Below are 12,091 nucleotides of genomic sequence, written 5' to 3'. Positions count from 1 at the left end.
GGAACGCAAGCAAAAAGGAAGAAATGAACAGGAACGGCTCCTAGACTATCTGCACAAGAGAGAATTATTACATACAGTACACAAAAAGAAATATATCAGCAGGCACGGATTAAAATCAGGACTCAGGACAGCTCCCAGAAATACCAGCATTTATTATTTCCTGGAGCACATGGCAGCACTGTGTTGTTTTCCTGGCAATAGGTTGGAAATCAGGGGTGAAATGCTCCAGGTTCGGACCGGATCGCCCGATCCAGTAGCGATGGAGGCAGGTGGTTCAGAGAACCAGTAGCAAAAATCCCTGCCCCCCCATTGCCCAGCTGAGCCGCACAATCATCAGAGGCTTTTTTTTTTACTTTTAAAAGCATTTTTTCTACAACCTCTTCGGCCGAAAAAATGCTTTTAAAAGAAAAAAAAAAGCCTCTGATGATCGTGCGGCTCAGCTGGGATCATCAAAGGCTTTTAAAAGCCTCTGACGATCCCAGCTGAGTTGCCTGATCAGCAGAGGCTTTTTTTCTTTTAAATGCCTCTGACGATCCAAGCTGAGTTGCCTGATCGTCAGAGGCTTTTTTTCTTTTAAAAGCCTCTGACGATCCAAGCTGAGTTGCCTAATAGCAGAGGCTTTTTTTTCTTTTAAATGCCTCTGACAATCCAAACTGAGTTGCCTGATCAGCAGAGGCTTTTTTTTTCTTTTAAATGTCTCTGACGATCCAAGCTGAGTTGCCTGATCAGCAGAGGCTTTTAAAAGAAAAAAAGCCTCTGCCGATCAGGCAACTCAGCTGGGATCGTCAGAGCCTTTTGAAAGCAATTTTTTTACAACCTCTTCGCCAAAGAGGTTGTAGAAAAAATGGTTTTAAAAGTAAAAAAAAAAAAATTGGCCATGCCCACCCAGTCACATTACACTCCCACCCCCACCAAGCCACGCCCACAGAACAGGAACAAATTTTAGATTTCACCACTGTTGGAAATCATTTTTCACTGTTTGCTCTGTGGCTCTGTGGAAACCTTTGCAAGAAGCAATATTTGGGACTCTCGCTAATTTGGGAAGATGGTTTCCCAGCCTTTGTCAGAAGAAACTTGTGAGACAATGAGAGAATAATTTGGCTATATTTGTGAGACTGGGAAAGATAATACTGGCTTTTTAAGAATCGAACATATGCTGACACATATTTTTCAGGGATTTACATGCATTCAACGTCTATAGTCCAGAGCATAAATTTGTGTGTGTTTATTTTGTACATCAGGTTGCATAAATCCAGCTTAATATGCTATTCCTGGTATGTGATGTTTTGTTTACATACAGAGAAAGAAGCACTCTTGCGATCTTTGACTTTTACGCTTGCTGTCAAACATCAGCCATAATACTAATTACTGTTTTGAACAATATGAACGAAGGGCTATTTTATATGTGAAATTATGACTGAAATATTTCTGCACCTATATTGGTTCTCACTGTCAGGAAGTTTCTCCTTAGTTTTAGGAGAAAAATTAACTTCTCTCTTTGTTCAGTTTCCATCCATTGCTTCTTGTTTTGCCTTCTGGTGCTTTGGAAAATACATTGCCTATACATTCTTTCTGGCAGCCCCTTATTTATTTATTTATTTATTTATTTATTTATTTATTTATTTATTTATTATATTTCTATACCGCCTTTCTCCCGTAGGACTCAAGGCGGTGTACAGTCAAGAAAAATATAGATACACAAACATCATAAAATTGCTAATTAAAATTGTTACTTAGTTTGGTCAATTAAATAAAACCCAGAATTAGATAACATTTAAAAAATCATTCACATGTTCGTATGTTTAGCCCAGCCTGTTGGAACATCAGGGTCTTGAGGGCACGGCGGAAAGCACAGAGATCAGGGATATTCCGTATCTCCGGGGGCAGTTCATTCCAAAGGGTTGGAGCCCCCACAGAGAAGGCCCTCCCCCTGGGAGTCGCCAGTCGACATAATTTGACTGACGGTACCCTGAGTAGTCCCTCCCTGTGAGAACGAACTGGTCGGTGGGAGGCTATGGGTGGCAAAAGACGGTCTCGTAGGTACCCAGGTCCTAAGCCATGGAGCGCTTTAAAGGTGATAACTAAAAAAAAAACAAAAAACCCTTAAAAGCCTGTTGCCTATCATACTCTTGGGCAAAGCCATTTCCTCTTTTCAGTAGTCCATGAAAGTGCATCTATAGTATGTAGATAATTAAGTTGGAAAAAGGTGAACAACATTTTTACAGAACTATAGATACGTTGAGGCTGAGTGTGACAAGGAATGGCTGGGAGGGGAGGGGCCAGGCTAGGCACCCCTTGACATGAGTGACATTGAGTTGGCCATGCCCACCCAGTCACATGACCACTAAGCCATGCCCACCCAGTCACATGACCGCCAAGCCAAGCCAAGCCCAACAAGCAAGCCATGCCCACAGAACCGGTAGTAAAAAATTTTGGAACCCACCCCTGGCACTGGCATTGTTATCTGTTATTGATATTTGTCCAGCCTGAGATGAGTGTCCATGATCGTTAGTCATATCATTGCACAAATATTCTGCTATCCCCTCTAGCAAAATTCACACTGACGTTCTCTGCATAATTGAAACAAGGCTTATTAAATACTTGAAGGGCCACCACAAAGAAGAGGGGGTCAATTAATTTTCCAAAGCATCTGAAGGCAGAACAAGAATCAATGGATGACAACCCATCGAGGAGAGAAGCAACCTGGAATTAAGGAGAAACTTCCTAATGGTGAGAACAATGAACCAATGGAACAACTTGCCTCCAGAAGTTGTGGGTGCTTCATCACTGGAGGCTTTTAAGAAGAGACTGGACAGCCATTTGTCTGAAATGGTATAGGACCTTCTGCTCCAGCAGTGGGTTGGACTAGAAGACCTCCAAGGTCCCTTGCAACTCTGTTATTCTATTCTATAGAGTCAGTGGCCGGAATCAAGAGCCACCTTCCAATCTTGTTCTGGTTGGAGGAGCTGGAAGAGAATGAGGCCAGCTCCCCTTTTTGTACCCAAGGAACAGCCCTCCCCACTTTCGTGCCAATTCTGTGCATCCAGCGGTTCCTGCTGAGGACCTGGGAACCTTGCTCGCTGCCTACTCCGCAGGGCAACTGGAAGAAGCCATGATTTGCAGCAGCTGTTTCACAAGTGGGCTGCCGACTCATGTCATGTGGTCTAAGGTGGGCATCATGCTACCTTCTGGGACGCCAGAGATACTTCACACCTCTCCACTTAGACTCATTCAAGAAAACAGGATGGGAAGCCAACCTGCTGCTTTACCTTTTGTTGCCCAAAGAGACTCTGGATTTATGAGGAAAAATAAATATATACAAGCATCTAGGGGGTGCCAGGGGACCAATCAACTCATTCCCTGAAGGGTGTTCTGTCCCCGTTCCACTCACGCACCCCCACAGACGGCCCGGAGTTAATAAGCCACACGACAAAATTCTTTGAAAATAAAGCTGGCAGCAACCCAGTGGCTAGCTGCCAATTCAGACTTTACTCACACAAAACAAAGATTAGACTGCCAGCATTCCGATAAAACAGGCAGAGTTTTCAACAATACAAGGATTAATCCAAATGCAGTCCGATAAAGCAGGCAAAGTCCAGTAACGCAGAGATCATGGATTATTTCTAGTTTTTGCTCGTCACAAACTGAACCGGCCACCACACCCACATTTACACCCTGTGGGGTATGGTCCATTGACTCAGCTAATCTCTGGCACGCCTTCCCCTCTGCTGCGCACGCTTCTCCCTGCACCTCTGGCGAGGGTCCAGCCAGCACTTATCTCCTTCGTCACTGTCCACCTGTGGCTGCGGGAACGTGCTTGGCTCTGAGCCTATCTTTTGGCCTTCGGTGTCCTCCGGAGGCATTGCCAGAGAGGAGGGTCCTGGAGAGGGAGGCCTTGCCAACTCCTCCCCCTCACTCTCAGAGTCTGCATCTGTCGATAGCCCAGGCTCAGGCAACGGAGCCACAACAAAGGGGATCTCTGTCTTGCTTTCTCCCTGATTCTAGGACATCAAAAGGATTTCTCCCTAAGAGTTTCTGATGGCCCAGATTCTTCACCAACCTCTTTTGTAATTTCTCCTCCTCCTCCTCCTTTTTCTGAGACTATCTTTATCCTTTTTTAAAGGCAGGGTTACACAGTATTTGTTTATTCATATGACCAACCCAGTGGTGGGATTCAAATTTTTTTACTACCGGTTCTGTGAGCGTGGCTTGTTGGGCATGGCAGGGGAAGATTACTGCAAAATCCCCATTTCCTCTTGGTCAGCTGGGACTCAGGAGGCAGAGAATAGATGGGGGTGGGGCCAGTCAGAAGTGGCATTTACCGGTTCTCCGAACTACTCAAAATTTCCGCTAACAGTTCTCCGGAACTGGTCAGAACCTGCTGAAATCCACCTCTGGACCAACCAACCAACATCATTGATAGGCTGACTGGCTGTTTATAATCAGAATAGGGTTGGAGGGAACCTTGGAGGTCTCCTAGTCTAGCCCCCTGCTCAATCAGGAAACCCTAAACAATTTGAGACAAGTGGCTATCCAGTCTCTGTTTAAATACCTCCAGTGATGAAGCACCACCCACAACTTCTGGTGGCAAGGAGTTCCACTGATTAATTGTCCTCACTGTCAGGAAGTTTCTCCTTAATTCCAGCTTGCCTCTCTCCTTGATTAATTTCCATCCGTTGTTTCTTGTCCTGCCCTCTGGTGCTTTGGAAAATAAGATGACCCCCTCTTCTTTGTGGCAGCCCCTCAAATACTGGAATACTGCTATCATGTCCCACCTAGTCCTTCTTTTCTCTAGACTGGCCACACCCAAGTCCTGCAACCATTCTTCATATGTTTTGGAACGGTTGCAGGAACTGGGTAAGGCTAATTTTCTGCTATTGGTGGCCACTGAAGGATTCCCTCTACTTCATCGACTAAATATTTTACCATGAAAAGATGAGAAAATATTTGAGAGATCCAGGCAGGATTTTTCCACCTGAGGCCTTTTTTCTACGACAGGTTGGCAGCTAAAGGTAAGGAAAGACAGGTGTCCTTTACATCCATTTTATGATGACCCTCAATTCTGTGATATGTTGGAATGTATTATTCCCACCAGGTCAGGTTCTTTCATAGATTTGCTCAGTAATTATTGTGTTATGCAACATGCATAAACTTTATGCTGGATAAATTGCAGCCACTCCATCAAAGGAGAAGTGGAGAAGGAGGGAGGGGGTGTCCACAATCTGCAAATGGAATTGGAGGAAGGAAGACCATCCTGTCCATTCTTTGCATTTTCCCTCCCTGTTCTCCATTCTGTCTCTCTCTTACATTCTTTTGCTGCTGTTCCTCCTTCTTTTAGTAGGCCTTTAAAGGACGCTTGTCAGTTTTATTAGACAGTATGGTGCTGCCACCTTCTGCCTTCAGTTTAACACCAACAGAGATCCTGGAAACTGCTGAGTAGCCATTTTTATCCACCCGGTACTGTATCTTCTAAAATCAAACCAGGTTTGATACATAGACCTTCAGAGGACAGGGAACAGTCAGCTCAGCCATAAAACATTTAAAAGGCTAAGAAAAGTTGCTATGCTGGGGGAAGATAATAAGAGCAAAGATAGGCTCTGAGATCGAAAGGCAATTGAAAATAAACCCTGTAACAATAACTCTCCAGAAAGAAACTACGTGACGTACTGCCTCTTTGCTCTCTCAAAACTATCATGGTCTTTATTGTGCTGCCCTCGCGTACCTTACCGTTTTTCCCTAACTGTTTCACCTGTTGTATCGAACAATTTAATCAAATACTTGGCTGTTGCAATCAATCACACATATATTCTGAGTCAAGTTGGAACCGTTTCTGAACCACTTGAACACTTACCGCTGTTCAACTTGCCGAAGAACTGGTGGGGAGATATGGGTGAGAAGGAATGCAGACGATCCAAGAATAGACTATGTGAGCCAAGAACCAAGGTCACTATTGCAGGTGTCCGACAAAGAGGGGAACTGCTCTCAAAACAAAAGACTGATTCAGAATTGGACAGTGTGATCCCTCTGGGTGGGAAGAAGGGGAAGCCAATGTTTAACTACGTGGCATTGCGCAGGAAAATCTCAGAGCCGGCTTTTATTCTTAAATGCCGAAATGGTGTGCTCAATAAAGATTCACTTGGGGAATTTTAAAGTTCCTGAGAGCGGCTGCTTTCCTTGGGTGCGCTAGTCGGACAGTTGACATTCCAGTCATCCTCAACTTACAGCCATTCATTTAGTGATCATTTGAAAATGCTTACAAGGATCATTTGAGGATGTATCACAGCATCCTCACGGGTCATATGATCCAAATTCAGGCCATTGGCAACCGGTATATCTTTATGAGGGTTGTGGGGTCATGTGATCACCCTTTGCAACTTTCCCAGCTGGCTTCTGATCAGCAAAGTCAATGGGGGTGGGGAGCTGGATTCGCTTAACAACCATGTGATTTACTTAACAGCTGTCATGATTTGCTTAACAAATTTCAATTTCAATTTCAATTTAATTCCATTTATATGCCGCCCCTCTCTGAAGGCTCACAATACATTTAAAATCCTAATAAAAAACATTTAAAAATTAAAAACATTAAAACTCATTCATACCATTCATGGCTGGATCTCGCCAGATCGCAAGAGCAAGATCAACGGCCCCAGGCCTGCCGGAAAAGCCAGGTCTTCACCGCTTTTCGGAAGGCCAATAGGGTGGGGATGGTCTGGACCTCAGGAGGTAACTGGTTCCAGAGAGCTGAGGCAGCCACAGAGAAGGCCCTCCCCCGCGGGCCCACCAGCCGGCATTGTTTAGCTGACGGGACCTGGAGGAGACCAACTCTGTGGGATCTTACCTGTCGCTGGGAGCTATGCGGTAGAAGGCGGTCTCGAAGATAACCTGGCCCTGAGCCATGTAGGGCTTTAAAGGTAATAACCAACACCTTGAATTGTGACCAGAGACCAATAGGGAGCCAGTACAGCTCGCGGAGAATTGGTGTAATGTGGGTGTACCTAGGTGCACCCACGACAGCTCACGCGGCTGCGTTCTGGACCAACTGTAGTCTCCGAACACTTTTCAAGGGTAGCCCCATGTAGAGCGTGTTGCAATAATCTAACCGTGAGGTGACAAGGGCATGAATGACTGTGAGGAGAGCCTCCTGATCCAAGTAGGGTCGCAATTGGTGCACCAGGCGAACCTGTGCAAAGGTCCCCCTAGCCACAGCTGACAGATGTTGCTCTAATCTTAGCTGTGGGTCTAGGAGGACACCCAAATTGCGAGCCCGTTCTGAGGGGGACAATTTCTCCCCCCTCTCCCCCAGAACCAAGGATGGACAGTCAACATAGTCTTTAGGAGGCAATACCCACAGCCACTCGGTCTTGTCTGGGTTAAGTCTGAGCCTGTTGACTCCCATCCAGACCCTCACAGCCTCCAGGCACCGGCACATCAAATGTCAAAAAAGTCATGAAATTGGGCCTGACTCACTTAACAACCCATTTGCTTACCAACGGAAATTCTGCTCCTAGTAATGGTTGTAAGTTGAGGACTATCTGGACTGTATAGAGAGAGGAATTGCATCCCCTGCTCCCTTTTTTTGATTAGTTTCAGCTGCCTCCAGTACTGAAATAAAGCCATTTGCACTCCAGTGAAATTTATTTATATATTTATTTCATTTCTGTTCTTCCTTTGTTATTTTTGCATCTGCTGGTCTTTGATTTAAATGCATGCATGTAGCTTTTCTTGAAGGTTTTTATAGCAGACAAAGCAAAGGACATTTATAAAGCAAGCAAAAAAACAAAATCATGTGTGAGTTTTCTATGCAGGGTTGTTCTGCTTTAATTTTCTCGAACTTCCAGTTACGTAAAACCGGGCAGGCTCAAAACTGGCTCTGTTTTCTGGATGTGAAAGTCGGTTTGCAGAGTCGGTTCAGCTGAAGGAGGAAGAAAAAAGCAGCAGTTCATCTGAGATTGTCAGAATGGAGCTGGAAGGGACCTTGGAGATCTTCTAGTCTAACCCCCTGCTGAAGCAGGAGACTCAATGCCATTTGATACAAGTGACTGTCCAGTCTCTTCTTAAAAACCTCCTGTGATGATCCACCCACAACTTCAGAAGTCAAGCTGTTCCATTGGTTAATTATCCTCACTGTTAGAAAGTTTCTCCTTAATTCCAGGTTGCTTCTCTCCTTGATTAATTTCCATCCATTGTTTCATGTCTTGCCTTCAGGTGCTTTGGAGAATAAGTTGACCCCCTCTTCTTTGGGGCAGCCCCTCAAATACTGGAATACTGCTATCACGTCCCCTCTAGGCCAGCCAAACCCAAATCCTGTAACCGTTCTTCATATGTTTTAGTCTCCAGGCCTTTCATCGTCTTACTTGCTCTTCTCTGCACTTTTTCCAAACATCCTTTTTGTGGTGACTAAAACTGGATGCTGGATGTTAACCAAGGTAAAACTGCAGGTGGCAGTTCTTCCCATGGATTCCATAGAACAGCTCTTTAACTAGTCCACTAGTTGCCCACCAAATCTTGCCCTGAAGAACTTAAACATGCAGGTCATTAGATTCGGTTCCTTATTTCACACACCGCAAAGCTGATTTTCTTGTCATTCTAGCAGGATGTTAGCTGAGGGCAATGAGTTGATGCTGTGCAAAATACACTTTTATGACCGTCACATCTCCACTGCTTAATGGGTGGGAATATGCTGCTCTCACAAATAGCAATAGCCCTTAGACTTATATACCGCTTCACAGTGCTTTACAGCCCTCTCTAAGCGGTTTACAGAATCAGCATATTGCCCTCCCCACCCCCAACAATCTGGATCCTCATTTTATCCCCTTCTGAAGGATGGAAGGCTGCGTCAGCCTTGAGCCAGTCAGGATTGAAGGAACCGAACTCCTGGCAGTGAGCAGAGTTAGCCTGCAGTACTGCTTTCTAACCACTGTGCCACCATGGCTAAAGAAAACGAAGAAAGGGAATCATGAATGCCAACTAAAAATGCCAAAATGCACAGGTTAAGAAGAGAGAATGGGAATGTAGATGGTTAATGCAATGGTTTTGGCAGTGAAATCTGTGTTTATAAAGCAGTTGAAATGCCTGTTAGCTTCTCTTTACTTCCCCAAGGAATGCAGAAGTAGAAGGATCGAGGGATTCAATTCTTGCTTATTGGGTGATATCAGGATCCCTGCTATCTGCACACTTGGTAGACACCATTATCTGCAACTTCACCCGTGAAGTAGATCCCGGCAGGACCTGTGATTTTGTTCCCAGGGTATGCATGCAACGCGTTGTGTTTTCCATTCGAGTAGGACCAGTACCAGGCCTGGCCTCCGATGAGCAATCCCCCACCTTTCTTAACAAAATTCAGGATTTCGGCAACTTGCGAGTCATCGTAGGCATCTCGGCAATACACCCCTATCGACTCCTCAAGCTTTCCATTAGGGTTAAGCTTCAGGCCACAGCCCTGCAGTGCCTGGTACAAGGAATACATGGTGCTGTGGAATCCCACTGTTGACGAGGAACTCGGCTTCAGCCACTCCAAAGCATTTCTAATAAAGGGCTGCACAGGCTGGCTTGGTAGAATCAATTCGTGGGAAGCCACCACCATTTTGCCTCTGCCATAGTACGATGCCGCAATGAGTATTTGGCCCTTTGAAGACTTCAGCACCGGGAAGGCGTGGCCTCCTCTGAGCACAAGCTCACCGGGTTGATAATTTCCCCTTAAATCCAGACTATGGATGCCTCTCGTTAGCTGGTCCATTGGAATGAGCTTTAAGGGGGTATCTACCGATGGCTCTGAAAAAGAGGAAAAAGTATCAATTTCTGCCCTTATTGCTGTACGGGTAGTCCTCGACTGACGACCACAATTGAGCCAACGTTTCTGTTGCTAAGCGAGAACATTTGTTAAGTGGTTTTTTTTGCCCCGTTTTATTATCTTTCTTGCCACCGTTGCTAAGTGAATCACGGAAGTTGTTAAGCTAATAACATGGTTGTCCTGCCTTCATGATGAGTCTTGAGGACGGAGAAGCAACCTAAAACTAAGGAGAAACTTCCTGTTGGTGAGAACAATGCATCAGTGGAACAACTTGCCTCCAGAAATTGTGAAAGTTCCAATACCGGAAGTTTTTAAGAAGAGATTGGACAACCATTTGTCTGAAATGGTACAGGGTAGTGATAGCGAACCTTTTCAGCACCAAGTGGATCGTGCTCTAGAAAAGCTGAACTTCCAAGTTCTGCCGCGCATGTGCACCCGATAATCAGCTGGCCAGCGCACATGCGCACACCGGATTTTGGCACCGCCGCACGCACGAAGAACAGCTGATCGTCACACATGCATGTGTACCAGAAACCCAGAAGACAAACAGGCATGGCCGCGCATGCTGGCCGACATGGCTTAGTGTGCCACTTTGGGCACACATGCCATAGGTTCGCCATCATGGGTATAGGGTTTCCTGAGCAGCAGGTTTCCTGGGCAGGGGTTGGACTAGAAGACCTCCAAGGTCCCGTCCAACTCTGTTATTCTGTTCTATTATTCTGACTCCTCATGAAACATCAGGCAAGATTGGAGGAAATGGAGACTGGGGTTCTCTGCTTCCCAAATGGGATCCTGGAAATTGGATGGATTGGATGGATTGTGGTAAAGTGCCAGATCTCCAGTCCAGGAGTACGACTGGGATAGAGAGTTGGTTAAACACGTGATCATATTTTTCCTCAACATACTTTCTTCAAAACTTTACCAAATGTGGCAAGAAAAATTGTAAAATGGGGCAAAATTCACTTAACAAATTTCTCACTCACTCTTGTTTCCCTGAAAATAAGACCCAACCGGAAAACAGCCCTAGCGTGATTTTTCAGGATGCTCGTAATATAATCCCTACCCCCAAAAATAAGCCCCAGTTAAGATTGTCAGCAGACGGAGGCATTTAGTACTGTTTCCCCCAAAATAAAACCTAACCGGAAAATAAGCCATAGTGCATATTTGGGAACAAAAATTAATATAAAACCCAGTCTTACTTTGGGGGAAACACAGTAGGGCTCAATTGCGGTTGTAAATTGAGGACTGTCTGTATATAGGTCTTCTATGGAAGGCAGGCTTGTTGCAATTCTTCTTAACTATTAGCCTTTAACTATCCGCTGAAGTCTGTGCCTGGCCTGTTTAGTTGCTGTACCAAAGCAGACAGTAACGGAAATACAAATCACAGATTCAATCATTCCTCTGCAAAACTATATCAACAGCTCCTGTACTTCCTGAGTTGACGGGCAGGAAGAACATTCTTCCTTGTGAAAATAAGAGCCAAAGGGGGAAAAGAGTTTTTATTGGCAAGCCACAAATCAAAGTCCATGCGTCTTAAAGAAACATTGCTGTCAAGCATATGCTAAGCAAGGATATCTTGCTTCTTCTGTTTTTTTCTGTTTTCCGCTGTGATAGTAAGGGAAAGCAGGAACGCTAGGTACATCTCCCTGCTCGTTTCCCTGGTGTGGCAAGGAAGCCGATAGTTAAGAAAGGAAAAAGACCCCCAGGGAACTTCATTTAACCCAAACAAACAGGCTTACCTTATTCAGAAGTTCTTGCAAATTGAGGGCGCTTCCTCAGAGCGTCTGGTTTTAATGTGACATTTGATACGGAGGCCTTGGTTCCAGGCTTAGGCAATCAGCAACTTGGAATGGATTTATGCTTGGCTCATTTCAAGGAAATCACAGCAAAGAAAGCAAACAGAAAACGAAAGTGTGGGATGGCTTGTGGAAACACCCACAGACACCCAGGCATGCAGGCTTCAGTGGGAGAATTCTTATCCCTAGCCTATTCAGCATCTTTTCAAGCCAAGTTTTGTGTAGCTGTTATACAAAAACAGGAAATTCTTTCTCTTTCCACATTCTGCTCTCTTTTGTTAGGGCTTTTCTAACGACAGAGAGATGGCAGAATGGCAGTAATATCTCCAGAGCCACATTTTGGTGAAATGTATAGATTATCCATGTAGTAGGCTTTACTCTTATGGTCATCTTTCTTATTTCTCATCTCTTCTCATCTCCTCATCTTTCCTACTATCTTCTCCTGTTGGTATCTTACGATGTAACACTTGTTGTTTGCATCTTATGATTAATGATTGTAACTTTG

At 44.9% G+C, this 12,091-nt stretch overlaps 1 long non-coding RNA gene across 1 annotated transcript; it reads right to left on the bottom strand.

Annotated features, from left to right (window-relative positions):
• Positions 1–7,628: 7,628 nt before the first annotated feature.
• LOC132710157 (uncharacterized) lies at positions 7,629–11,738 on the bottom strand. Its single transcript, XR_015728834.1, has 2 exons — positions 11,530–11,738; positions 7,629–9,771 (listed from the first exon to the last, which is right to left on the bottom strand). It is a non-coding gene; the product is annotated as an uncharacterized LOC132710157 (long non-coding RNA).
• Between the last annotated feature and the right edge of the window lie 353 nt (positions 11,739–12,091).

Source organism: Pantherophis guttatus, chromosome 7 (genome assembly GCF_059756535.1).
Source record: "Pantherophis guttatus breed Tessera chromosome 7, ASM5975653v1, whole genome shotgun sequence".
NCBI lineage: Eukaryota > Metazoa > Chordata > Lepidosauria > Squamata > Colubridae > Pantherophis > Pantherophis guttatus.
This window is presented reverse-complemented; position numbering and strand designations above follow the sequence as displayed.